This window comes from Lucilia sericata, unplaced genomic scaffold (genome assembly GCF_015586225.1).
Source record: "Lucilia sericata isolate MDLA Ls3-8-SP2 unplaced genomic scaffold, ASM1558622v1 Contig001333F_arrow, whole genome shotgun sequence".
Classification (NCBI taxonomy): Eukaryota; Metazoa; Arthropoda; class Insecta; order Diptera; family Calliphoridae; genus Lucilia; species Lucilia sericata.
The window spans coordinates 98,007-125,515 of record NW_023995278.1 but is presented as its reverse complement, the minus strand read 5'-3'; the positions used below and the strand labels follow the sequence as shown (position 1 = coordinate 125,515).

The following is a 27,509-nucleotide window of genomic DNA, read 5'->3' as shown; positions in this document are numbered from 1 at the left end:
TGAAAGTTTTGGAAGGTGTGTGCAAAATATTGTGAAAATATTTTTGGTTTTCATACCGAAAATCCCATATGTGAGAATGTGTTTAGGTGGAGGTTTGGAATATTTTTATTTGCTTACATATGTCTAACTTGATTTATAAACCCTATGTGAGTGTCTGTAAATGATTTAAACTATAAATTTTCTAAAATTGTTTAAAAAAGTATTATTTTAAAATTTCAATATAGCTGCACCTTCTCTATCTGAAAAGATTTAAAGCAAAATTGGAAACTAACAGCCTACTTAACATAATTACAAATTAATATTTTTAACAATTTATATTCGTTCTCTGTTACTCTATTGTGATTTTAAACTCTTTCTAAAGAGGTCTCTAGGAACCAATAAATTTCAAACCAACAATATTTAGGTAAAATCTGACATGACAGAGATCATTTATTATTTTGGGGGCGTATGATTAATTTTTAATTAATGTTGTAATTCATAACACTTATACGTCAGGGTGAAAAAGTTCCAAAAAATCAAATATAAAACTCAAAATTTCAAAGCTCTTCTGCCATTTAACTTAAAAATAAAAATAATAATAATAATAATAATAATAATAATAATAATAATAATAATAATAATAATAATAATAATAATAATAATAATAATAATAATAATAATAATAATAATAATAATAATAATAACATTACATTTTTCTGTTGTTCGACTTACTACATTATTTAAAAATAATTTCATTGTTATAATAGAAATACATTTCATAAACGTTTGTATTGTTACTAGACTCAAAAGAATTTATTAAAAAACACAACAACAACTCTATTTCAAATACATATACGCACATATCAGACGTCATCAGTGAACTGTAATTGAAAAGGTTATCAATCATTTTGATATACATATTTAAAAAGAATCTTTATAAATTTATTGTATATTTGTGTTCTCTATTTACGAAACTCACATATTGCACAAAAAAATTACATGAAAATAATTTTATTTTTATATTAAATTGAAAGTATTTACATACATATATTAATAAATAACATCGATTGTCACAAAAATTTTTCACGCAACTAGAACAGAACTAGAACAAAACTAGAACAAACCTAGAACAGAACTAGAACAGAACTAGAACAGAACTAGAAAAGAACTAGAACAGAACTAGAAAAGAACTAGAACGGAACAGAACTGGAACGGAACAGAACTAGAACGGAACAGAACTAGAACGGAACAGAACTAGAACAGAACTAGAACAGAACAGAACAGAACAGAACAGAACAGAACAGAACAGAACAGAACAGAACTAGAACAGAACAGAACAGAACAGAACAGAACAGAACAGAACTAGAACAGAACTAGAACAGAACTAGAACAGAACTAGAACAGAACTAGAACAGAACTAGAAAAGAACTAGAACAGAACTAGAACAGAACTAGAACAGAACTAGAACAGAACTAAAACAGAACTAGAACAGAACTAAAACAGAACTAGAACAGAACTAAACAGAACTAAAACAGAACTAAAACAGAACTAAAACAGAACTAGAACAGAACTAGAACAGAACTAGAACAGAACTAGAACAGAACTAGAACAGAAATAGAACAGAACTAGAACAGAACTAGAACAGAACTAGAACAGAACTAGAACAGAACTAAAACAGACTAGAACAGAACTAGAACAGAACTAGAACAGAACTAAACAAAGAACTAGAACAGAACTAGAACAGAACTAGAACTAGAACAGAACTAGAACAGAACTAGAACAGAACTAGAACAGAACTAGAACAAATAGAAAAGAACTAGAACAGAACTAGAACAGAACTAGAACAGAACTAGAACAGAACTAGAACAGAACTAGAACAGAACTAGAACAGAACTAGAACAGAACTGGAACAGAACTAGAACAGAACTAGAACAGAACTAGAACAGAACTAGAACAGAACTAGAACAGAACTAGAACAGAACAGAACAGAACTAGAACAGAACTAGAACAGAACTAGAACAGAACTAGAACAGAACTAGAACTGAACTAGAACTAGAACAGAACTAGAACAGAACTAGAACAGAACTAGAACGGAACTAGAACAGAACTAGAACAGAATAGAACAGAACTAGAACAGAACTAGAACTAGAACAGAACTAGAACAGAATTAGAACAGAACTAGAACAGAACTAGAACAGAACTAAACAGAACTAGAACAGAACTAGAACAGAACTAGAACAGAACTAGAACAGAACTAGAACAGAACTAGACAGAACTAGAACAGAACTAGAACAGAACTAGAACAGAACTAGAACAGAACTAGAACAGAACTAGAACAGAACTAGAACAGAACTAGAACAGAACTAGAACAGAACTAGAACAGAACTAGAACAGAACTAGAACAGAACTAGAACAGAACTAGAACAGAACTAGAACAGAACTAGAACAGAACTAGAACAGAACTAGAACAGAACTAGAACAGAACTAGAACAGAACTAGAACAGAACTAGAACAGAACTAGAACAGAACTAGAACGAACTAGAACAGAACTAGAACAGAACTAGAACAGAACTAGAACAGAACTAGAACAGAACTAGAACAGAACTAGAACAGAACTAGAACAGAACTAGAACAGAACTAGAACAGAACTAGAACAGACTAGAACAGAACTAGAACAGAACTAGAACAAACTAGAACAGAACTAGAACAGAACTAGAACAGAACTAGAACAGAACTAGAACAGAACTAAGAACAGAACTAGAACAGAATAGAACAGAACTAGACAAACTAGAACAGAACTAGAACAGAACTAGAACAGAACTAGACCGAACTAGAAACAGAACTAGAACAGAACTAGAACAGAACTAGAACAGAACTAGAACAGAACTAGAACAGAACTTAGAACAGAACTAGAAACAGAACTAGAACAGAATAAGAACAGAACTAGAACAGAAAACTGAAAGAACTAGAACGAACTAGAACAGCCTAGAAAAGGGAACTGAACAGAACTAGAACAGAACTAGACAGAACTAGAACAGACTAGGAACATAACTAGAACAGGAACTAGAACAGAACTAGCAACAGAACTAGAACAGAAACTAGAAACAGAACTAAGAACAGAACTAGAACAGAACTAGAACAGAACTAGACAGAACTAGGAACACCCCCCTGAACTAGAACAGAACTAGAACAGAACTAGAACAGAACTAGAACAGAACTAGAACAGAACTAGAACAGACTAGAACAGAACTAGAACAGAACTAGAACAGAACTAGAACAGAACTAGAACAGAACTAGAACAGAACTAGAACAGAACTAGAACAGAACTAGAACAGAACTAGAACAGACTAGAACAGAACTAGAACAGACTAGAACAGAACTAGAACAGAACTAGAACAGAACTAGAACAGAACTAGAACTGAACTAGAACTGAACTAGAACTGAACTAGAACAGAACTAGAACAGAACTAGAACAGAACTAGAACAGAACTAGAACAGAACTAGAACAGAACTAGAACAGAACTAGGACTAAACTAGAACTAAACTAGAACTAAACTAGAACTAAACTAGAACCTGAACTAGAACTACTACATAGCTTAATCAAATTAAAAAATCATACTGTAACAAGTGGACCTTTATATTTGGGTGTTAAAACATCAGGATATATGTAAATGAGAAAAGGTTGAAAAAATTCTTACACACAACAAATATTCCTATACACACATATACTATGTACACACATACATAGGTATGTATCTATGAAGGTATGTGTCATAAATAAAAAACACACCCATTTATTTTTGTCTTTTTAACCACCTAAAGTGGGTGGCTGACAAAGAAGAACAACTTTATTTTTTTTAACCGACTCCGTCAGTCCATTCATACCTTTATATATGTATCTACAAATGTTCCTACATTTGCCTTACAAATACTTCTAAAATATATTATGCTTTTTGTTATTGTTGTTAGATTTTTCTTTCTCTTTTTTCTACACACACGCACACACAGACATTTCCACCAAGTGAGAGTGTATTTGTTTATGTTTTTGTCCTTGGTTTACTTTAAGCCATAAAAAATATAACGTGCAACATTTTCCTACTTTTCTTTTACATTTTAATATTAATTCACACTCTTTCCCCCTCTCTGCTTTCAGAAACCCCCTTTCTCCATATTTTCTTTCTATGTATAAAAATAGGAAAAGCCGTAAACTTGTCGTATTTATTTATGTTGATTTCTGTTATTGTGTTGCTGTTTGTTTTTTTTTTAACAGGGTTGGGATATCCTTTATTTTTATACGTCTTTTTTAATATCTTTTTTATACATTTTTTCTCGTACAACAGAAAAGTATTTTTATTCCATTTCCATTGAAAAGTTTCAAACAAACAAAAAAAGTTACAATTTTATTTTCTCGATGAGTATTTGATTGGCAGCTTTAAAAAGATGCCCTACCTTAGGTATATTCGATTGCTATAAAATTAGTGAATATGATATGTAATCTATGTCCATCGGTAGTCACATTTCTTAGAGGTCCTTCTTTCAGATCCCATAGCTTAGTCACTGCGATGGTACTAGAATAAAGGGTGTTATAGAATTCGTCATTACTGAATATGAACATATTACTTTGATTATTTCCTGTCTCCTCTCTCTCTCTCTTTATTATTTTCACATCTTAGCCTCATCTGCCTGTAAGCAATGTGTTTTTTGTGGTTGTAGTTTTTGGTGCTATTGCCCTGCTTGGAACAACATAAAGTTGTTGAATTTGTGTGTATGTCTTTCTTTTATGGAAACATTTTATTGCAGTATTCTCTCTGCAAGTGGCATAAAGTTATATTTAACTGCCACTTTGTCTTTCTGACTGCCTCTGCGCATCTGTCTGTTTGTCCGCCTGTTTGTCATTGTATACATTTAATATGAAATGAACTTGCAACTTCTATACAAACTTGTAGGATTTACTTCAAAATATTACGTATACGAAACGGCGTGTGTGTTTTGAGACATGTTGTGTACTCGTTCATGTACAGATATTTATACATATATGATTCTTATATACATACGTTTTTATTAAAATGATCCGGTAGTTCTATGCTTCCAAACGGAACCTAGTCTGTAGTTAAGATTATATATCAGTCAAGCCCTTTAGTACGGTTCTAGTTCAGTTCTAGTTCAGTTCTAGTTCAGTTCTAGTTCAGTTCTAGTTCAGTTCTAGTTCAGTTCTAGTTCAGTTCTAGTTCAGTCCTAGTTCAGTTCTAGTTCAGTTCTAGTTCAGTTCTAGTTCAGTTCTAGTTCAGTTCTAGTTCAGTTCTAGTTCAGTTCTAGTTCAGTTCTAGTTCAGTTCTAGTTCAGTTCTAGTTCAGTTCTCGTTCAGTTCTAGTTCAGTTCTAGTTCAGTTCTAGTCAGTTCTAGTTCAGTTCTAGTTCAGTAGTTCTAGTTCAGTTCTAGTTCAGTTCTAGTTCAGTTCTAGTTCAGTTCTAGTTCAGTTCTAGTTCAGTTCTAGTTCAGTTCTAGTTCAGTTCTAGTTCAGTTCTAGTTCAGTTCTAGTTCAGTTCTAGTTCAGTTCTAGTTCAGTTCTAGTTCAGTTCTAGTTCAGTTCTAGTTCAGTTCTAGTTCAGTTCTAGTTCAGTTCTAGTTCAGTTCTAGTTCAGTTCTAGTTCAGTTCTAGTTCAGTTCTAGTTCAGTTCTAGTTCAGTTCTAGTTCAGTTCTAGTTCAGTTCTAGTTCAGTTCTAGTTCAGTTCTAGTTCAGTTCTAGTTCAGTTCTAGTTCAGTTCTAGTTCAGTTCTAGTCAGTTCTAGTTCAGTTCTAGTTCAGTTCTAGTTCAGTTCTAGTTCAGTTCTAGTTCAGTTCTAGTTCAGTTCTAGTTCAGTTCAGTTCTAGTTCAGTTCTAGTTCAGTTCTAGTTCAGTTCTAGTTCAGTTCTAGTTCAGTTCTAGTTCAGTTCTAGTTCAGTTCTAGTTCAGTTCTAGTTCAGTTCTAGTTCAGTTCTAGTTCAGTTCTAGTTCAGTTCTAGTTCAGTTCTAGTTCAGTTCTAGTTCAGTTCTAGTTCAGTTCTAGTTCAGTTCTAGTTCATTCTAGTTCAGTTCTAGTTCAGTTCTAGTTCAGTTCTAGTTCAGTTCTAGTTCAGTTCTAGTTCAGTTCTAGTTCAGTTCTAGTTCAGTTCTAGTTCAGTTCTAGTTCAGTTCTAGTTCAGTTCTAGTTCAGTTCTAGTTCAGTTCTAGTTCAGTTCTAGTTCAGTTCTAGTTCAGTTCTAGTTCAGTTCTAGTTCAGTTCTAGTTCAGTTCTAGTTCAGTTCTAGTTCAGTTCTAGTTCAGTTCTAGTTCAGTTCTAGTTCAGTTCCAGTTCAGTTCTAGTTCAGTTCTAGTTCAGTTCTAGTTCTCAGTTCTTAGTTTCAGTTCTAGTTCAGTTCTAGTTCCAGTTCTAGTTCAGTTCTAGTTCAGTTCTAGTTCAGTCTAGTTCAGTTCTAGGTTCAGTATTCTAGTTCAGTTCTAGTTCAGTTCTAGTTCAGTTCTAGTTCAGTTCTAGTTCAGTTCTAGTTCAGTCTAGTTCGTTCTAGTTCAGTTCTAGTTCAGTTCTAGTTCAGTTCTAGTTCAGTTCTAGTTCAGTTCTAGTTCAGTTCTAGTTCAGTTCTAGTTCAGTTCTAGTCATTCTAGTTCAGTTCTAGTTCAGTTCTAGTTCAGTTCTAGTTCAGTTCTAGTTCAGTTCTAGTTCAGTTCTAGTTCAGTTCTAGTTTCAGTTCTAGTTCAGTTCTAGTTCAGTTCTAGTTCAGTTCTAGTTCAGTTCTAGTTCAGTTTTTTGATCAGTTCTGGTTCAGTTTTTGTTGAGTTTTTGTTCAGATTCTTGTTCAGATTTGTTCAGTTGTTGTTCAGTTCTAGGAACATTATCACCCTTAAAACTGATGGGAAAAGTTAATGAACAAGTTTGTGAAGATGACGATGATTGTAATGATGTTAGTGTTGTTGTTGTTGTTAGTGATGACTATGCGTTGATTCAACAATATGTTTTCATAGTGTTTAATTTCAACCGTAAATGAATGTTTGTTGCATTTTAAAGAAATACAAACGAACAAAAACAACTACGAAAGCATTACGACGTCTGCTTGTCTGGCGACGGCGGCGTTTTCAAAGTAGAAAGAAAGAATTTTATGTTTTTCATTTATTTATATAAAATAGTAAAATAACTTAATTTATAGTTAATGCATTAATGCAGCGTTGGGTCATATATATTAAATTTGCTCAGTTAAACCTTTCTAAATAGCAGCAGTTCAAAATTTGAATTACTTTGACGAAGTGATAATCAAAAGTCACACGAATAGATCTTAATAGGCGACTAATTGTCAGCAAATTTCTAGATTTCTTCGAAACAGAGGCAATTAACTCCACTATAGATTAGTTAAAGGAACGCCCATAACTGTTTTAATTGTATAAACTGCTTGCCATAGAATCTGTATTTGTATATTTCTTTACAACCGACGACTCATTACTTTATTATATGGAAAATCCTTGTTACTGAATTAATGATGCGAAGGTGTTATTATTTTACAATTTGTTTCTCTTGGTTGCAAGTTATTTCAGCATAATTTTGTCTGGCAGTATTATTTTCTCTATTATTCATTAATATAAATTAGAATTTAGTATCTATCTACTACTTTGTGAGTAAATAATTAGAACAAATTAAAAACTGTAATCGGTCAAGGACGACTTTACATTGTACATATGTGGGACTTCTTAAATCGGAGCAAATACCAAAAGTGGGTTATGATAGATTCTAAGATATGCATATTTTCTCCCACCCTTGTGAAGGTCTAGGGTATTCCAATTATATTGAACTTGAACTTTTATTTTTATTAATTTTTTAAACCTTTATCAACAGATAGTTGTTAAACTGATAAGCCAAAATGATAACAGATTTCAGAAGTTATAGAGAGTTTAGTGGACGCCCGGTAGTACAATTAAGATTATAAATTCAAATTCAGAAAACACCATTTCAATCGTTTAATAATGAAATTAAACTTCGATCATCAATAGAATAATGCATGCCTTAGTCCATAGACTAGTCCATAATTTAAAATTTTTTACAATGTGTTGTGCAGGCCTTATAGAATAATTATAAAAGTAACAAGAATCTGCGTAATTTTTAAGCTGTTATACACTATCTAAATTAATTATATTTATTTTATTAAAAAAAAAAATCATAAAAAAATTACTTATCTCTCTAAAATAAAACAAAAAATAAGAAAAAAATAACAATCAACTTCTTTTACGTCATAACAAGAACAAAGAGAAAATTAGAGCAGCTAACAACTAACACGCGTTAGAAAAAGATTAGAGAAGTGCTAAATCGTAAATAAACTACAAAAAAGCATAAATTTAAAATATAACCCAATAAACATTAAACAATTCAATACGCCATCTTATTTAACAATTTGCTACAATTTTAATAAAAATTTTTAATACATACCAATCAATTAAGGATTCGAAATTATAATTGATTTAATTAAATAATTTGTTGTTTTTAAACAAATCTATCATCGAAACATTAAAGACCAATTTCCGACTTCTTATGTATAATTTTATTTCTTATTTACAATTTTCATTTACATAAATACAACCACCGTCTAATCCATAAGGACAGTAAAAGCACCAGTCCCTTTCCCCTGGAGTATGTACAATTTTAATCAACATTGACTTATATTTATTTTCATTTCTAATTAAGTTGAAATAACTTAGTCATGATAAAATGTCAAAAGTAAATACAAAAATACACAAAGATAAAAAATCTAAAAAAAAAAAAAAAACAAAAAACATTTAAGACTTGGCAAATATAATCAAGAAAACGAAAACAAAAAGTAATAAAACAAAATTGCAATAACAACGTACTAAAATATCAAAGTAAATTTAATAATATACAGCTATGTATATAAAACACACACACAGCCACATAGAAACACACAGATACAAACCCGGCAATTTTTGGGAAATGATCACAACTGAAAAAATTCAAGGATAGACTATAGTCTAGTCTATGCTCTAGCCTATGGTCTAGTCTACGGTCTAGCCTATAGTCTAGTCTATAGTCTAGCGTATAGTCTAGTCTATAGTCCAGCCTATAGTCTAGTCTATAGCCTAGTTTATAGTCTAGTCCATAGTCTAGCCTATACTCAAGTCTATAGTCTATTCTATAACCTAGACTTTAATCTAGTCCATAGTATATATAGTCTATAGTCTAGTCTATAGTCTAGTCTACAGTCTAGTCTACAGTCTAGTCTATAGTCTAGTCTACAGTCTAGTCTATAGTCTAGTCTATAGTCTAGTCTATAGTCTCGTCTATAAACTACACTATAGTCTAGTCTATATTCTAGTCTATAGTCTAGTCTATAGTCTAGTATATAGTCTAGTCTATAGTCTAGTCTATAGTCTAGTCTATAGTCTAGTCTATAGTCTAGTCTATAGTCTAGTCCATAGTCTGGTGTATAGTCTAGTCTATAGTCTAGTCTATAGTCTAGTCTATAGTCTAGTCTATAGTCTAGTCTATAGTCTAGTCTATAGTCTAGTCTATAGTCCACTCTTTAGTCTAGTCTATAGTCTAGTCTTTACTCTAATCTATAGTCTAGTGTAGTCTAGTCTATAGTCTAGTCTATAGTCTAGTCTATAGTCTAGCGTATAGTCTAGTCTATAGTCCAGCCTATAGTCTAGTCTATAGCCTAGTTTATAATCTAGTCCATAGTCTAACCTATACTCAAGTCTATAGTCTATTCTATAACTTAGACTTTAATCTAGTCCATAGTATATATAGTCTATAGTCTAGTCTACAGTCTAGTCTATAGTCTAGTCTACAGTCTAGTCTACAGTCTAGTCTATAGTCTAGTCTACAGTCTAGTCTATAGTAGTCTAGTCTATAGTCTAGTCTATAGTCTCGTCTATAAACTACACTATAGTCTAGTCTATAGTCTAGTCTATATTCTAGTCTATAGTCTAGTCTATAGTCTAGTATATAGTCTAGTCTATAGTCTAGTCTATAGTCTACTCTTTAGTCTAGTCTATAGTCTAGTCTTTACTCTAATCTATAGTCTAGTGTATAGTCTAGTCCATATCTAGTCCATAGTCTAGTCCATAGTCTAGTCTATAGTCTAGTCTATAGTCTAGTCTATAGTCTAGTCTATAGTCTAGTCTATAGTCTAGTCTATAGTCTAGTCTATAGTCTAGTCTATAGTCTAGTCTATAGTCTAGTCTATAGTCTAGTCTATAGTCTAGTCTATAGTCTAGTCTATAGTCTAGTCTATAGTCTAGTCTATAGTCTAGTCTATAGTCTAGTCTATAGTCTAGTCTATAGTCTAGTCTATAGTCTAGTGTATAGTCTAGTGTATAGTCTAGTCTATAGTCTAGTCTATAGTTTAGTCTATAGTCTAGTCTATAGTCTAGTCTATAGTCTAGTCTATAGTCTAGTCTATAGTCTAGTCTATAGCCTAGTCTATAGTCTAGTCTATAGTCTAGTCTATAGTCTAGTCTATAGTCTAGTCTATAGTCTAGTCTATAGTCTAGTCTATAGTCTAGTCTATAGTCTAGTCTATATTCTAGTCTATAGTCTAGTCTATAGTCTAGTCTATAGTCTAGTCTATAGTCTAGTCTATAGTCCAGTCTATAGTGTAGTCTATAGTCTAGTCTATAGTCTAGTCTATATTCTAGTCTATAGTCTAGTCTATATTCTAGTCTATAGTCTAGTCTATAGTCTCCTATATAGTCTAATCTATAGCCTAGTCTATAGTCTAGTCTATAGTCTAATCCATAGTCTGGTCTGCAGTCCAGTCTATTGCCTAGTCTATAGTTTACGGACTTGTTTATAGTCTAGTCCACAATTTACACTGTTACCTAGTTTTTCTAAACCTTAAAAACTTACGGGTATAAGACCCCAATAAAACCAAATACATATTCAAAAGAAATACAACAATATTCAAAAGATTGTTCATACTTGCTGAACTACGTAACCAGATTATAGTCACCGATACTATTGAAATACCCTCTTCACACAATTTACGTTTAAACTACACAAAAAAAATTAAACGAAAATGTTGACAACAACAAAAAGACCGCATTAAAATACGACAAAAAAATCAAAAAAAAAAATAAATGTATCATGTTTATTTGTTTTTTTTTATAAAACATTTGCCTCTAACAAGGGAATTCCCTCTCTATCGAAAAAGTATATTGTATCTCTCTGTCACTCTTTATGAGACTAAAGTAAAACTTTTCTATAAAAGATATGTGGGAACAAACACCTCACAAACCCCTTTAAAACAAAATTAAAATGACGCAGTTGTACTTTTTTAAAGATTGAGGCATGATGGAAATATTTTATTTATTTAAGAACAAACCAAAAAAGAGTAAAAATTCAACTAAAGAGAAAAAAGAGAAAATGTGCTCGATTTAAAAGAGCTTAGATATTTATCTCAGCAGTTAAGAGACTATATACTTACTAAAGAGTCAATTTTATGATTAATTAAATATTGAAAGAAAAAATTACTCTTAAATAATTATAATTTATATTAATTAGCTAGACTATATAGACTAGACTAGAGACTAGACTATAGAATATACTATATACTAGACTATAGACTATAGACTAGACTATAGACTAGTCTATAGACTAGACTATAGACTAGACTATAGACTAGTCTATAGACTAGACTATAGACTAGACTATAGACTAGACTATAGACTAGACTATAGACTAGACTATAGACTAGACTATAGACTAGACTATAGACTAGACTATAGACTAGACTATAGACTAGACTATAGACTAGACTATAGACTAGACTATAGACTAGACTATAGACTAGACTATAGACTAGACTATAGACTAGACTATAGACTAGACTATAGACTAGACTATAGACTAGACTAGACTAGACTAGACTAGACTAGACTAGACTACTAGACTAGACTAGACTAGACTAGACTAGACTAGACTAGACTAGACTATAGACTAGACTATAGACTAGACTATAGACTAGGACTATAGACTAGACTATAGACTAGACTAGACTAGACTCTAGACTAGACTATAGACTAGACTATAGACTAGACTATAGACTAGACTATAGACTAGACTATAGACTAGGACTATAGACTAGACTATAGACTAGACTATAGACTAGACTATAGACTAGACTATAGACTAGACTATAGACTAGACTATAGACTAGACTATAGACTAGACTATAGACTAGACTATAGACTAGACTATAGACTAGACTATAGACTAGACTAGACTATAGACTAGACTAGACTATAGACTAGACTATAGACTAGACTATAGACTAGACTATAGACTAGACTATAGACTAGACTATAGACTAGACTATAGACTAGACTATAGACTAGACTAGACTAGACTATGACTAGACTATAGACTAGACTATAGACTAGACTATAGACTAGACTATAGACTAGACTATAGGCTAGACTATAGACTAGACTATAGAGTCTAGTCTATAGACTATACTATAGACTAGACTATAGACTAGACTATAGACTAGACTATAGACTAGACTATAGACTAGACTATAGACTATAGACTAGACTATAGACTATAGACTAGACTATAGACTATAGACTAGACTATAGACTAGACTATAGACTAGATTATAGACTAGACTATAGACTAAACTATAGACTAGACTATAGACTAGACTATAGACTAGACTATAGACTATACTATAGACTAGACTATAGACTAGACTATAGACTAGACTATAGACTAGACTATAGACTAGACTATAGACTAGACTATAGACTAGACTATAGACTAGACTATAGACTAGACTATAGACTAGACTATAGACTGACTATAGACTAGACTATAGACTAGACTATAGACTAGACTATAGACTAGACTATAGACTAGACTAGACTATGACTAGACGATAGACGAGACTTAGAACTAGACTATAGACTAGACTATAGACTAGACTATAGACTAGACCTATAGACTAGACTATAGACTAGACTATAGACTAGACTAATAGACTAGACGATAGACTAGACTATAGACTAGACTATAGACTACTAGACTACTAGACTAGACTATAGACTAGACTATAGACTAGGCTATAGACCTAGAACGATAGACTAGAATATAAGACTAGACTATAGACTAGACTATAGACGAGACTATAGACTAGACTATAGACTAGACTATAGACTAGACGATAAGACTAGACTATAAGACCAAAAACAAACAAAAAAATTTTGTTTAAAATGAAACTCACAAGTTGTTTATTGACCCATTACTCATACGCTACGTTGGCCCACATTTTTTGTGTCAGAGTTTTATACTTATTGGTATTTTGTTTTATTATTTTTCAAAAAAAAATAAACGTTATTTTTTTACACATTTAATACCGGTTCTGAAGAAAAAAACAGCTGCAAATTTTACACACCAACACACACTGATAAAATTTAAAAAATTAAAATACACATGCAATAAATGATTTTTTTTTAGAAAATAAAAAAGTGTATTAAAACCAAACCGTAAAGGTGAATAAATACAACAATAACAAAAATACAAATTACAAATACAACTCGATAGCAGCAGTTACACCGACACAACATCAACATTTCAACAAAATACCACAGACAACCAAACGGCTTCCCCCAATTAAACACATTAAACAGCAAGAGAAACCAACAATAACAACAACAACACCATCATCAGCTTTGTATGCAATATGTATGACTTCATAACCAACAACAACTATACAAAATATATAATAATATAATGCAAGCCAGTAAAACCCGACAGTTGTAAAATTGGCAATTGCCTTACACATAAGGGGTCCAAATAATGATGTATGTATTTGAAAATATTTTCCCAATCAGTCCAATATAGAAGCTATATCAGTTGTATTATATTTTATTTCTGCGATGCATTAACAATATCGAACTTTTAAGAACCAGATACTGCAGGTTAGGCTATTGGCTGAACATTAAGCCTGAAAAAAGAACTAAGCATTTACACACACCACCTGTAATAGCATTTTACATTGACTCTCTGCAACTGAAGTCTCTAGATTCTTGTTTTGTTTAATTTTTTATGCTTCACGATTCAGCAAAAACTTCAAAGGAATTGGTTCATTGAATAGACTATAGACCAGACTATAGTCCAGACTGCAGACTATATTACACACTATATACTAGATCATAGTCCATACTACTACTACACTAAATTCCACACTATAGACTAGATCATAATCCAGACTATAGTCCACACTATACACTAGACTATAGGCCAGACTATATACTAGACTATAGTCCAGACTATATTCTAGACTATAGTCCAGACTATATACAAGACTATAATCCAGACTATATACTAGACTATAGTCCAGACTATATACTTGACTGTAAAACAGACTATATACTAGACTATAGTCCAGATTATATACAAGACTATAATAGACTAGACGATAGTCCCGACAATCGACTAGACTATAGTCCAGATTATGGACCAGACTATAGTCCAGATTATGGACTAGGCTATAGACTATAGTCCAGACTATATACTAGACTATAGACGAGATTATAGACTATAGGCCAGACTATATACTAGACTATTGTCCAGACTAGTATATACAAGACCATAATCCAGACTATATACTAGACTATAGACGAGACTATAGACTATAGGCCAGACTATAGACTGAACTATAGTCCAGACTATATACTTGACTGTAATCCAAACTATACACTAGACTATAAACTACACTATAGTCCAGACTATAGAGTAGATTATAGTTAACACTATATACTAGACTACAGTCCAGACTTTATACTATACTATAGTCCAGACTATATATTAGACTATAGTGTAGACCATATACTACACTATAGTCTAGATTATAGACTCGACTACAGTCCAAACTATAGAATAGACTATTGACTAGACTATAGTCCAGACTATAGACTAGACTATAGTCCAGACTATAGACTAGACTGTAGTCCAGACTATAGACTAGACTATAGTCCAGACTATAGACTAGACTATAGTCCAGACTATAGACTAGACTATAGTCCAGACTATAGACTAGACTATAGTCCAGACTATAGACTAGACTATAGCCCGACAACAGACTAGAGTATATTTCAGATTATGGACTAGACTATAGTCCAGACTATAGACTAGACTATAGTCCAAACTATAGACTAGACTATAGTCCAGACTATAGACTAGACTATAGTCCAGACTATAGACTAGACTATAGTCCAGACTATAGACTAGACTATAGTCCAGACTAGACTAGACTAGTCCAGACTATAGACTAGACTATAGTCCCGACTATAGACTAGACTATAGTCCAGACTATAGACTAGACTATAGTCCAGACTAGACTAGACTAGTCCAGACTAGACTAGACTATAGTCCAGACTATAGACTAGACTATAGTCCAACTATAGACTATAGACTAGACTATAGTCCAGACTATAGACTAGACTATAGTCCAGACTATAGACTAGACTATAGTCCAGACTATAGACTAGACTATAGTCCAGACTATAGACTAGACTATAGTCCAGACTATAGACTAGACTATAGTCCAGACTATAGACTAGACTATAGTCCAAACTATAGACTAGACTATAGTCCAGACTATAGACTAGACTATAGTCCAGACTATAGACTAGACTATAGTCCAGACTATAGACTAGACTATAGTCCAGACTATAGACTAGACTATAGTCCAGACTATAGACTAGACTAGACTATAGTCCAGACTATAGACTAGACTATAGTCCAGACTATAGACTAGACTATAGTCCAGACTATAGACTAGACTATAGTCCAGACTATAGACTAGACTAGACTATAGTCCAGACTATAGACTAGACCAACGGTTTCCCAAATGGGGGTCCGCGGACCCCTAGTGGTCCGCAGTAAAATCCTAGGGGGTCCGCGAAGACGAACGAAAAAAAACATGAATGAACAATATTCTTTTATATGTATGTACAAATATCTCCAATTTTTGTGCAATAATCCCAAATTTTTTGGTGACTTTTTGAATTTTATTTTTTCGGTTGTTTATCAGGAAGAAGCTAAGCCCTACAAATTTATTGTATAACATTTATAAAGTAAAGTATTGCGTGATTTGCAATTTTCATTTCCTGTATATGTACTGAAATAATGGTTTTTATTTCAGACAAATAATACTCTGCCTTACAATTTAATTAGGGATACTGGTATTCCGGAGTATGAAGTTCAATTCAAAGACAAGCTTATTACAGATTTAAGTTTATCAAATTGTAAGCAAAAGTGTTCTTGTTTGAAAGGACTAAAATTATATATTTTCAAAACAGAGGTGACTCTTTATGCATCTCTTTATAAATATTCCAATCCGACGTGATACACAGATTTTAACTTGATTTTGTCGACCAATACATATTATTAAATTAACATCAGAAAATCCATAGCGTTTCGTGTAAATATGTAGCCAAAAACCATGAAGTAAAATAATTCGTTGGTATTTTAAAATTCAAATTTAAGTTCCAAATTCACAGTACTTTAACAAAGAGTTCAAATCATATATTATGCGGATAACGCATTCCGCAACAACATAGAAGAAGTCCAACTTTCTTATATTATTTTCCTGAAAACTTAGCTCACTTACTCAGTTCACCCTTTGCAATCGCAACAAATTTTTGAAACGTGACTCCTTAAGCACATGTGACAATATTTGATAAAGAAACCTTTTCGCTACCTTGAAGAAAAATGAACATGAAAGATCTCACGATCATAAAATGAAACATCATGTTAACATATCAACAAAGAAGTCATTCTATCTTCAAAACATGCAATTGAAAACCTATCTGAAACATTATATATTCTCAATGTACGGGAATATTTTATAGATATGACATCTCTTCATTTATTAGACCTAGGGATTAATGGACTAGGTCAATTTTCGGATGGACAATTATTTAGAACAATAGAATATCAAAATATGTATGGGGGGTCCGCGAAATTAAATAAGTTCTTCAAGGGGTCCGCGAAGTAAAAATCGGTGGGAACCGCTGGACTAGACTATAGTCCAGACTATAGACTAGACTATAGTCCAGACTATAGACTAGACTAGACTATAGTCCAGACTATAGACTAGACTATAGTCCAGACTATAGACTAGATTAGACTATAGTCCAGACTATAGACTAGACTATAGTCCAGACTATAGACTAGACTATAGTCCAGACTATAGACTAGACTATAGTCCAGACTATAGACTAGACTATAGTCCAGACTATAGACTAGACTATAGTCCAGACTATAGACTAGACTATAGTCCAGACTATAGACTAGACTATAGTCCAGACTATAGACTAGACTATAGTCCAGACTATAGACTAGACTATAGACCAGACTATAGACTATACTATAGTCCAGACTATAGACTAGACTATAGTCCAGACTATAGACTAGACTATAGTCCAGACTATAGACTAGACTATAGTCCAGACTATAGACTAGACTATAGTCCAGACTATAGACTAGACTATAGTCCAGACTATAGACTAGACTATAGTCCAGACATTAGACTAGACTATAGTCCAGACATTAGACTAGACTATAGTCCAGACTATAGACTAGACTATAGTCCAGACTATAGACTAGACTATAGTCCAGACTATAGACTAGACTATAGTCCAGACTATAGACTAGACTATAGTCCAGACTATAGACTGGACTATAGTCCAGACTATAGACTGGACTATAATCCAGACTATAGACTATAGTCCAGACTATAGACTAGACTATAGATTACAGACTAGATATTAGTTCAGATTCGAGTAGACTATAAATGAGACTTGACTATAGTTCAAAACTGCAGACTAGACTATAGTCCAGGTTAAAAGGGGATTCCCAGAGCTGATTCCCATTTAAAGAGCTAATTAGAGCAGCTAGTTGCTTCTAAAACAACTGATTCAAACAATCTACAACTAAAACTTATAAGATCGTATCCTTAAGGATTAAAAAGAAAACACATTATTTATCATCTCTGCCTGCACTGTATAATTCTGTTAATGGGGTCTGCTGTATAAAAGAAACGAATACAAAGAACAGGTTCTAGCCTTACGAAATTTTTCTGGCTATAAAACAATAACAACATGAAATGAAAACCATGTTTATGAGAACACAGTCATTCAGCCCACTTGCAACCAAATGCAAGTACCATGCCATACATACAAATATCTAATAATGACAATGCTTAATGCTCATTGCCACAGCAATATCATTATGAAGCTCATTATTAGGTATTTTATGTATGAGAATTTTGTATTTGCGAATGTTTTATGTTCTTTATTTCTTACAATTTTCATCATGTTAAAATACAATGGAAAAATAACAAACTTGTTTTTGGTTTTTCCTTCAACTAAAATACATACAATATTACCATGGTATTTTACTTGCAATCATTGCCGCCTTATAGCTAGGCATATACCCCTCCCCTTGCCACACACCTTCTCCTACTCATTCGATCTTTACTTCTCGCCAAAGCGGCTGATTTAAGTTTAACTTTTTTGCATTTTATATTGTTCTTTTTTCGCTGCATGTTGTTCTTATTCATGCAATTGTTTTATATGGTTTTAAGACCTGAGCAGCACAAAAAAAGTACAGAAATCTATTCGTACAAGACAAATGTATACGGACTTACAACACTAAGTCGTAGGAAATACAGAAAAGAAGACTATAACATTGTAACAACATAAAGATCGTCATCATCATCATCATAATTACCAAGCCAACATGTAAAAGTTGTAGGTAACGTGCTTACATTGGTTTTAGTTTTTATGTTGCAAGTTATCTTAAGTTTTTAACTTGTAGTAAACTTGGTCATTTATAGCCAGAAGGTTGGTTGGATTTTATTTTGCCAACATCATCGTCATCATCATCCGTTTGCTGTTCTCTGTTGTCGTCATCATTCTTGGTCGTTTTTTTTTTCTTTTTGTTGCAATGACGCCTATAAATCGCGTTTTGCAGTCGCCTAAAGTCTTAGTCAGACATACCAACTGAAAGATGGAACGATACTTAACTGGGGTCTGCCTTGAAAACATATTTTATGTATGAAATTTTTATACCTTCACAGATTTATACATATTTACTTGTATTTCTATGTATAAGTGGTTATGTACTTAAAACTCACATGTGGCAACAATATCTGCAATTGAATGCAACATGTCTTGCATGATGAAAAAAAAATTGATAAAGCGAAATAAAACTTTATGATTTTATTCACTTAATTTTATGGAGAACAGGTGGTTTTATTTCTTTAATCAGATTGTTACCAATTATTCGTAATAAATCTGGTAAAAAGAAATGATAATCTGAAATTCGGAAATAATGATGTTATAAAGTCAGTTCAAATATTAAGGAAATTTCATAGGAATTAGGGTGTTTTCAGAATTTTGACCGCAAGGTCAAATTTAAATTTATTACTGAATCTGTACACGCATCTCCAAAAGAGTGTAGAGTGGGCTATAGACTAAACTATAGACTAAACTATAGACTAGACTATAGACTAGACTAGACTATAGACCAGGCTATAGACTAGACTATAGACTAGACTATAGACTAGACTATAGGACTAGACTATAGACTAGACTATAGACTAGACTATAGACTAGACTATAGACTAGACTATAGACTAGACTAGACTAATAGACTAGACTATAGACTAGAACTATAGACTAGACTATTACGAACTAGACTATAGACTAGACTATAGACTAGACTATAGACTAGAATAGACTATGACTAGGACTAGACTATATACTAGACTATAGACAGGACTATAGACGAGAACTAGAGACTAGACTAGTGACTGAAACTATAGACCTAGACTATAGACTAGACTATAGACCTAGACTATAGACTAAGACTATGACTAGACTATAGACTAGACTATAGACTAGACTATAGACTAGACTATAGACTAGACTATGGACTAGACTATAGACTAGACTATAGACTAGACTATAGACTAGACTATAGACTAGATAGACTAGACTATAGACTAGACTATAGACTAGACTATAGACTAGACTATAGACTAGACTATAGACTAGACTATAGACTAGACTATAGACTAGACTATAGACTAGACTATAGACTAGACTATAGACTAGACTATAGACTAGACTATAGACTAGACTATAGACTAGACTATAGACTAGACTATAGACTAGACTATAGACTAGACTATAGACTAGACTATAGACTAGACTATAGATAGACTATAGACTAGACTATAGACTAGACTATAGACTAGACTATAGACTAGACTATAGACTAGACTATAGACTAGACTATAGACTAGACTATAGACTAGACTATAGACTAGACTATAGACTAGACTATAGACTAGACTATAGACTAGACTATAGACTAGACTATAGACTAGACTATAGACTAGACTATAGACTAGACTATAGACTAGACTATAGACTAGACTATAGACTAGACTATAGACTAGACTATAGACTAGACTATAGACTAGACTATAGACTAGACTATAGACTAGACTATAGACTAGACTATAGACTAGACTATAGACTAGACTATAGACTAGACTATAGACTAGACTATGACTAGACTATAGACTAGACTATAGACTAGACTATAGACTAGACTATAGACTAGACTATAGACTAGACTATAGACTAGACTATAGACTAGACTATAGACTAGACTATAGACTAGACTATAGACTAGACTATAGACTAGACTATAGACTAATAGACTAGACTATAGACTAGACTATAGACTAGACTATAGACTAGACTATAGACTAGACTATAGACTAGACTATAGACTAGACTATAGAGCCTAGGACTATAGACTAGACTATAGACTAGACTATAGACTAGACTATAGACTAGACTATAGACTAGACTATAGACTAGACTATAGACTAGACTATAGACTAGACTATAGACTAGACTATAGACTAGACTATAGACTAGACTATAGACTAGGACTATAGACTAGACTATAGACTAGACTATAGACTAGACTATAGACTAGACTATAGACTAGACTATAGACTAGACTATAGACTAGACTATAGACTAGACTATAGACTAGACTATAGACTAGACTATAGACTAGACTATAGACTAGACTATAGACTAGACTATAGACTAGACTATAGACTAGACTATAGACTAGACTATAGACTAGACTATAGACTAGACTATAGACTAGACTATAGACTAGACTATAGACTAGACTATAGACTAGACTATAGACTAGACTATAGACTAGACTATAGACTAGACTATAGACTAGACTATAGACTAGACTATAGACTAGACTATAGACTAGACTATAGACTAGACTATAGACTAGACTATAGACTAGACTATAGACTAGACTATAGACTAGACTATAGACTAGACTATAGACTAGACTATAGACTAGACTATAGACTAGACTATAGACTAGACTATAGACTAGACTATAGACTAGACTATAGACTAGACTATAGACTAGACTATAGACTAGACTATAGACTAGACTATAGACTAGACTATAGACTAGACTATAGACTAGACTATAGACTAGACTATAGACTATACTATAGACTTGACTATACACTTGAGTGGGCTATTGACTACACTATCGAATTCTTTAACATTTGCTTTATGATTTTTTAAATTAATTAAATATTTATTCAGATTTTTTTAAAACAACAATAAACAAAATAGTTCTGTGAAAATTAGAGAAAAACACTCATGCTTTTTTTTTTGTTCAGTTTTCAGTTATAAAAATAAATTTCTATTTCATTGGAAATTCCCTGGCACAAATTTGCAATTATTTGCCAAAATGAAATTTCTAAAAAAAAAATTAAACGAATGAGAAAAGAACACAAATTGTAGTTCGTATACAAAAGAATTTTTTGTTGCTTAAAAATAGATTTTTAGAATCATTATATGACTATAGCCCCTATAGTCGGGGCAAGAGGATTTGCAGCAGTCGTCTGGCTGCGGTATACAAACTTAAGCGCCGCCATACACTATAATTTATATGATTTTCTGAAGAATCTGTTTTGCGATATGATTTGTTAGAGGAAATTTTTTTAAATTTATCTATTGTTTAAAAAGAATTAAAGGGAATTAATAGTGGGGATTACGGAATTAAAATGTTTTGTTTTTATAGCTCTATTAATATTTTGTATATTTATGATTCTTAGTCTAGTCTATAGTATAGGCTATAGTCTAGTCTACAGTGTAGGCTATAGTCTAGGCCACAATATAGGTTATAGTCTAGTCTATAATCTAGTCTATAGTCGAGTCTATAGTCTAGTCTATAGTCGAGTCTATAGTCGAGTCTATAGTCTAGTCTATAGTCTAGTCTATAGTCTAGTCTATAGTCTAGTATATAGTCTAGTCTATAGTCTAGTCTATAGTCTAGTCTATAGTCTAGTCTATAGTCTAGTCTATAGTCTAGTCTATAGTCTAGTCTAGTAGTCTATAGTCTAGTCTATAGTCTAGTCTATAGTCTAGTCTATAGTCTAGTCTATAGTCTAGTCATAGGGCTAGTCTATAGTCCTAGTCCTATAGTCTAGTCCTATAGTCTAGTCTATAGAGGTCTAGTCTATAGTCTAGTCTATAGTCTAGTCTATGGCTAGTCTATAGTCCTATCTATATCTAGTCCTAGAGTCTAGGTCTATAGTCGGTCTATGTCTAGTATAGTCTAGTCTATTAGTCTAGTCTAGTGAGTAGCCTAGTCTATAGTCTAGTCTATAGTCTAGTCTATAGTCTAGTCTATAGTCTAGTCTATAGTCTAGTCTATAGTCCAGTCCTATAGTCTAGTCTATAGTCTAGTCTATAGTCTAGTCTATAGTCTAGTCTATAGTCTAGTCCTATAGTCTAGCTCCTATAGTCTAGGTCTATAGTCTAGTCTATAGTCCTAGTCTATAGTCTAGTCTATAGTCCGTAGTCTATAGTCTAGTCTATAGTCTAGTCTATAGTCTAGTCTATAGTCTAGTCTATAGTCTAGTCTATAGTCTAGTCTAATAGTCTAGTCTATAGTCTAGTCTATAGGTCTAGTCTATAGTCCTAGTCTATTAGTCTAGTCTGATAGTCTAGTCTATAGTCTAGTCCTATAGTCTAGTCTATGTCTTAGTCTAGTCTATAGTCTAGTCTATAGTCTAGTCTATAGTCTAGTCTATAGTCTAGTCTAGTCCATAGTCTAGTCTATAGTCTAGTCTAGTCCATAGTCTAGTCTAGTCCATAGTCTAGTCTAGTCCACAGTCTAGTCTATAGTCTAGTCTATAGTCTAGTCTATAGTCTAGTCTATAATCTAGACTGTAGTGCTCTCTAGATTTGGGAATTGAACTCAAACGATTTCGGGAAAAGCAAAATACAATATTGAGAGAATTAGAGCTGAAGCTGTTTCTAAATTTGTTATTATTGTTATTTTCATTAAGAATTTATGATTTCATATTTTAGATGTCAAAGTCACGGCGTGGGTGTTTTAGAATTTTTATTTCAAAAATATTTCTTTTAAGAAAATAAACCACACACTCATCGAATTTAAAAAAATATATATATACACTTTTGAGTGGAGGAGGCAGGGTAGCAATTATGAAAAATTGTTTATTTGAACACAAATGAATTATTATCAACAACTAAAATATTAATTGAAATATTTTTCATTATATTTTAAACACTTTCTCTACTCTTTGCAGAAGCTACAGTTAATGCACGCAAAACAGCTTTGGAAAATGCCCGTGAAAAATTGAGAGGTAAGAATTTTTTCTTTTTAAAAATATAAAGAAGACACACTTTTGCAATTGAATTTAAAATTTAAACAGATGCAATTATGTAATTTAGTTAAAGCTAAATCCTCATAAAAACTCTTTTTAGCAGTTTAAATGAAATGTAAAGAAAATTTCCCCGTAAAAACCCATAAAATTTTCAATAAAGCGCAAAAAAACACTTGTTGGTCATTAAATGTTAAAAGGGACAAAATATGTAAAAAGGATTTATTTTACAATAATCCACTTTGTTATTTTTATGACAGTGACATCTAGTCATTTAGTTGGTAGTTAGTTATAAGACTACCTGTGAGCTGCTGTTTCGAATGTAATTGAATAATTTCGGGGAAATACCATTTTCCAGTGCACACAGGTACAAGTACTAAAAACATTAAATTCTATTTAACACTATGCATGTTATCTAAAATGCACACACATACTATATTTTAGCTGTTTATTATTATGACACCTACAGAATTACATTTACATAAATTATTAGTGTAAGATTTCTAAGTCAAAAGGATTTAAATGAAAAATGTAAATTAGAATAGAAAATTATCAGCTGTTGCTTAATGTCTTAAGGGTTTATCACAACTGTGGTCAGCTCCTGTTACGCTTATTGTTATTAAATATAAATATTTAATTAATTAAAAAAAGTAGAAAACATATTTTCTTAGTTTATTACTTTTATTTATATTTAGTTAGTTCAGTTCTAGTTCAGTTCTAGTTCAGTTCTAGTTCAGATCTAGTTCAGTTCTAGTTCAGATCTAGTTCAGTTCTAGTTCAGTTCTAGTTCAGTTCTAGTTCAGTTCTAGTTCAGTTCTAGTTCAGTTCTAGTTCAGTTCTAGTTCAGTTCTAGTTCAGTTCTAGTTCAGTTCTAGTTCAGTTCTAGTTCAGTTCTAGTTCAGTTCTAGTTCAGTTCTAGTTCAGTTCTAGTTCAGTTCTAGTTCAGTTCTAGTTCAGTTCTAGTTCAGTTCTAGTTCAGTTCTAGATCAGTTCTAGTTCAGTTCTAGATCAGTTCTAGATCAGTTCTAGTTCAGTTCTAGTTCAGTTCTAGTTCAGTTCTAGTTCAGTTCTAGTTCAGTTCTAGTTCAGTTCTAGTTCAGTTCTAGTTCAGTTCTAGTTCAGTTCTAGTTCAGTTCTAGTTCAGTTCTAGTTCAGTTCTAGTTCAGTTCTAGTTCAGTTCTAGTTCAGTTCTAGTTCAGTTCTAGTTCAGTTCTAGTTCAGTTCTAGTTCAGTTCTAGTTCAGTTCTAGTTCAGTTCTAGTTCAGTTCTAGTTCAGTTCTAGTTCAGTTCTAGTTCAGTTCTAGTTCAGTTCTAGTTCAGTTCTAGTTCAGTTCTAGTTCAGTTCTAGTTCAGTTCTAGTTCAGTTCTAGTTCAGTTCTAGTTCAGTTCTAGTCTAGTTCAGTTCTAGTTCAGTTCTAGTTCAGTTCTAGTTCTGTTGTAGTTCTGTTCTAGTTCAGTTCTAGTTCAGTTCTAGTTCTAGTTCAGTTCTAGTTCAGTTCTAGTTCAGTTCTAGTTCAGTTCTAGTTCAGTTCCAGTATTTCAAAATGTTGTAAAATTCAAAAATAATGTTACAAATGTAAAAATCACTTTCATTATAAATAAAACAATTACCCCCATGTCAAATATTTATTACATTATTGGTGAAATCTATATTGTTATTATTTCTATTTAAAAACTCAATAAAATTTAATCACTTGGTATAACAAGTGACGCATATTATTTATAATAATCTTCCACTTTTAGATACAACGTATAAATTGCGTTTAAATAAAACTGATAAAAAATATAGAACCCAAATCGTCAATTTTTTCTAATATGGGGTGATTTTGGTTCATTACTTTCTTTTCATTGTATAGAGAATAAACTAAGTAAACGTGATAATAAATAAACTTTGATTTTTGATTAAAGTGAAAATAAATATTAAAAAAAAAGAACAATTAAGAATATAATAAGCGGCTAAGACGAATTAAATATACGCTACATGTTTACTTAAACAAAAAATATTTCCAAAAATCTTAATAATGTTGGCATTTGTCTGATTAATTTAACAAAGTTCAGTTGACCATAAGTATATGTATCTATTAGTGAAATCAAGGTGTAAGTTAGATATTGGGGCCTTCAACTGGTTAGTTTACAGTTAAATTAAATTAAATATTACAAACGAAATGACAAACCTATGTATATCTAACTATAAAACTACGATGAAGTGTATAATAAAACTAAAGTAAATTTAGATATCAGTTCTCCTTCTATCTGATATATGTTATCAAGTTCAACACCGAGGTATTTATTTCATAAAGATAACAAACAAGTCATTTTTATTTCACTTTATTTAGCTGTCAAAATAATATTATTTAGACAAAATTAGACATTCCCTCAAACGAACGAGGGGCACATTTTGATACGAACACCTCTGACATTTCTTATCAGAATTTGTATTTTATAATAAACACACAAAGAAGTTCGAATACTTTTTTATATAAACTACATATTTATCAAATTTTAAACTAAAATTCAACTCATAATTCATTATATTTAATTGCCCAACATTGTCAACGATGTCCCCCCCCCCCCCTTGTGAGCCAATATATCTGCTATACAGGTATAAGTTCTTTATAGAACGTCATTTTGCTGTTTAGTTTGCCAAAAAAAAAATAAAATATTTCGTCATTTTAGAAAAAAGATACTTTGGCATCATTATCGCCACCGCCCCCACCACCATATAACTTTTGATGATTTCGTATTTTGTGTTTTTTTAAATAGCATTTTAAAAAATATATTTGCAAATTAGCAAACACACGATGATATTATGTGTTCTTTTCAATAGAATTCACTGCCAAAGAAATGAATTCAATGTTAAAACTGTGATGAGAAATATCTATATAATCATCTGTTTAGCTTTAGAATCGTGTGATGTACTTGAGAAATTTTCTTTTTAATTTTCAATTGAAATGTGTAAACACAATAAAATAATAAATTAAATTTAATTTTCTTATTATTTCCCAAAGTATATTATGGAATTGAATCTTCTTTAATATGCATGGCTATTGGTTTGTAATAAAAAAATTTCCATTTTTCTACAGAAATATATTAATCAATACTTTATCATTTAAAAAAGTAACAACTGCTACAATAATAATATAAAATAATAATAATAATTACATCGTAATACCCCGGGTATGAAAGTATATGTAGCAATGAATCAACTTGTTAAATAATTTAATAAAAAACGGCATCTATTTTTAACATTACAAACACTTAAATGTTGGGTGTAGGAAAAACTTTTGAAGCTTTCAAGTTTTAGAAACCAATGTTGTTACCTTACAAAAAGCTTATATATATATATACGTTTTATGGATCGGTTTTGTCGACAGACTAGACAATAGACTAGACTATAGACTACTATAGACTAAATTCTAAACTAGTCTTTAGACTAGACTTTAGACCAGACAAGGCTAAACTATAGACCTGACTTTAGACTATACTAGAATCTAAACTAGACTTTAGGCTTGACTATAGACTATAGTCTAGACTATACACTAGACAATAGACTAGACTATAGACTAGACCGTAGACTAGACTATAGATTGGACTATAGACTAGACTATAGACTAGATTATAGACTAGACTATAGACAAGACTATAGGCTAGACTATAGACTAGACTATAGACTATACTATAGACTAGACTATAGACTAGACTATAGACTAGACTATAGACTAGA

General features: G+C 32.0%; 1 protein-coding gene across 1 annotated transcript in view; it reads left to right on the top strand.

Annotated features, from left to right (window-relative positions):
* The first annotated feature begins 23,711 nt into the window (after nt 1–23,711).
* The window catches only part of LOC119610995 (transcription factor HIVEP3), a 62,488-nt gene continuing 58,690 nt past the window's right edge, over nt 23,712–27,509 (top strand). Inside the window, exon 1 of the mRNA XM_037966443.1 lies at nt 23,712–23,767. The gene's annotated coding sequence lies outside the window, so the exon portion shown is untranslated. The remainder of the gene's footprint in view (nt 23,768–27,509) is intronic.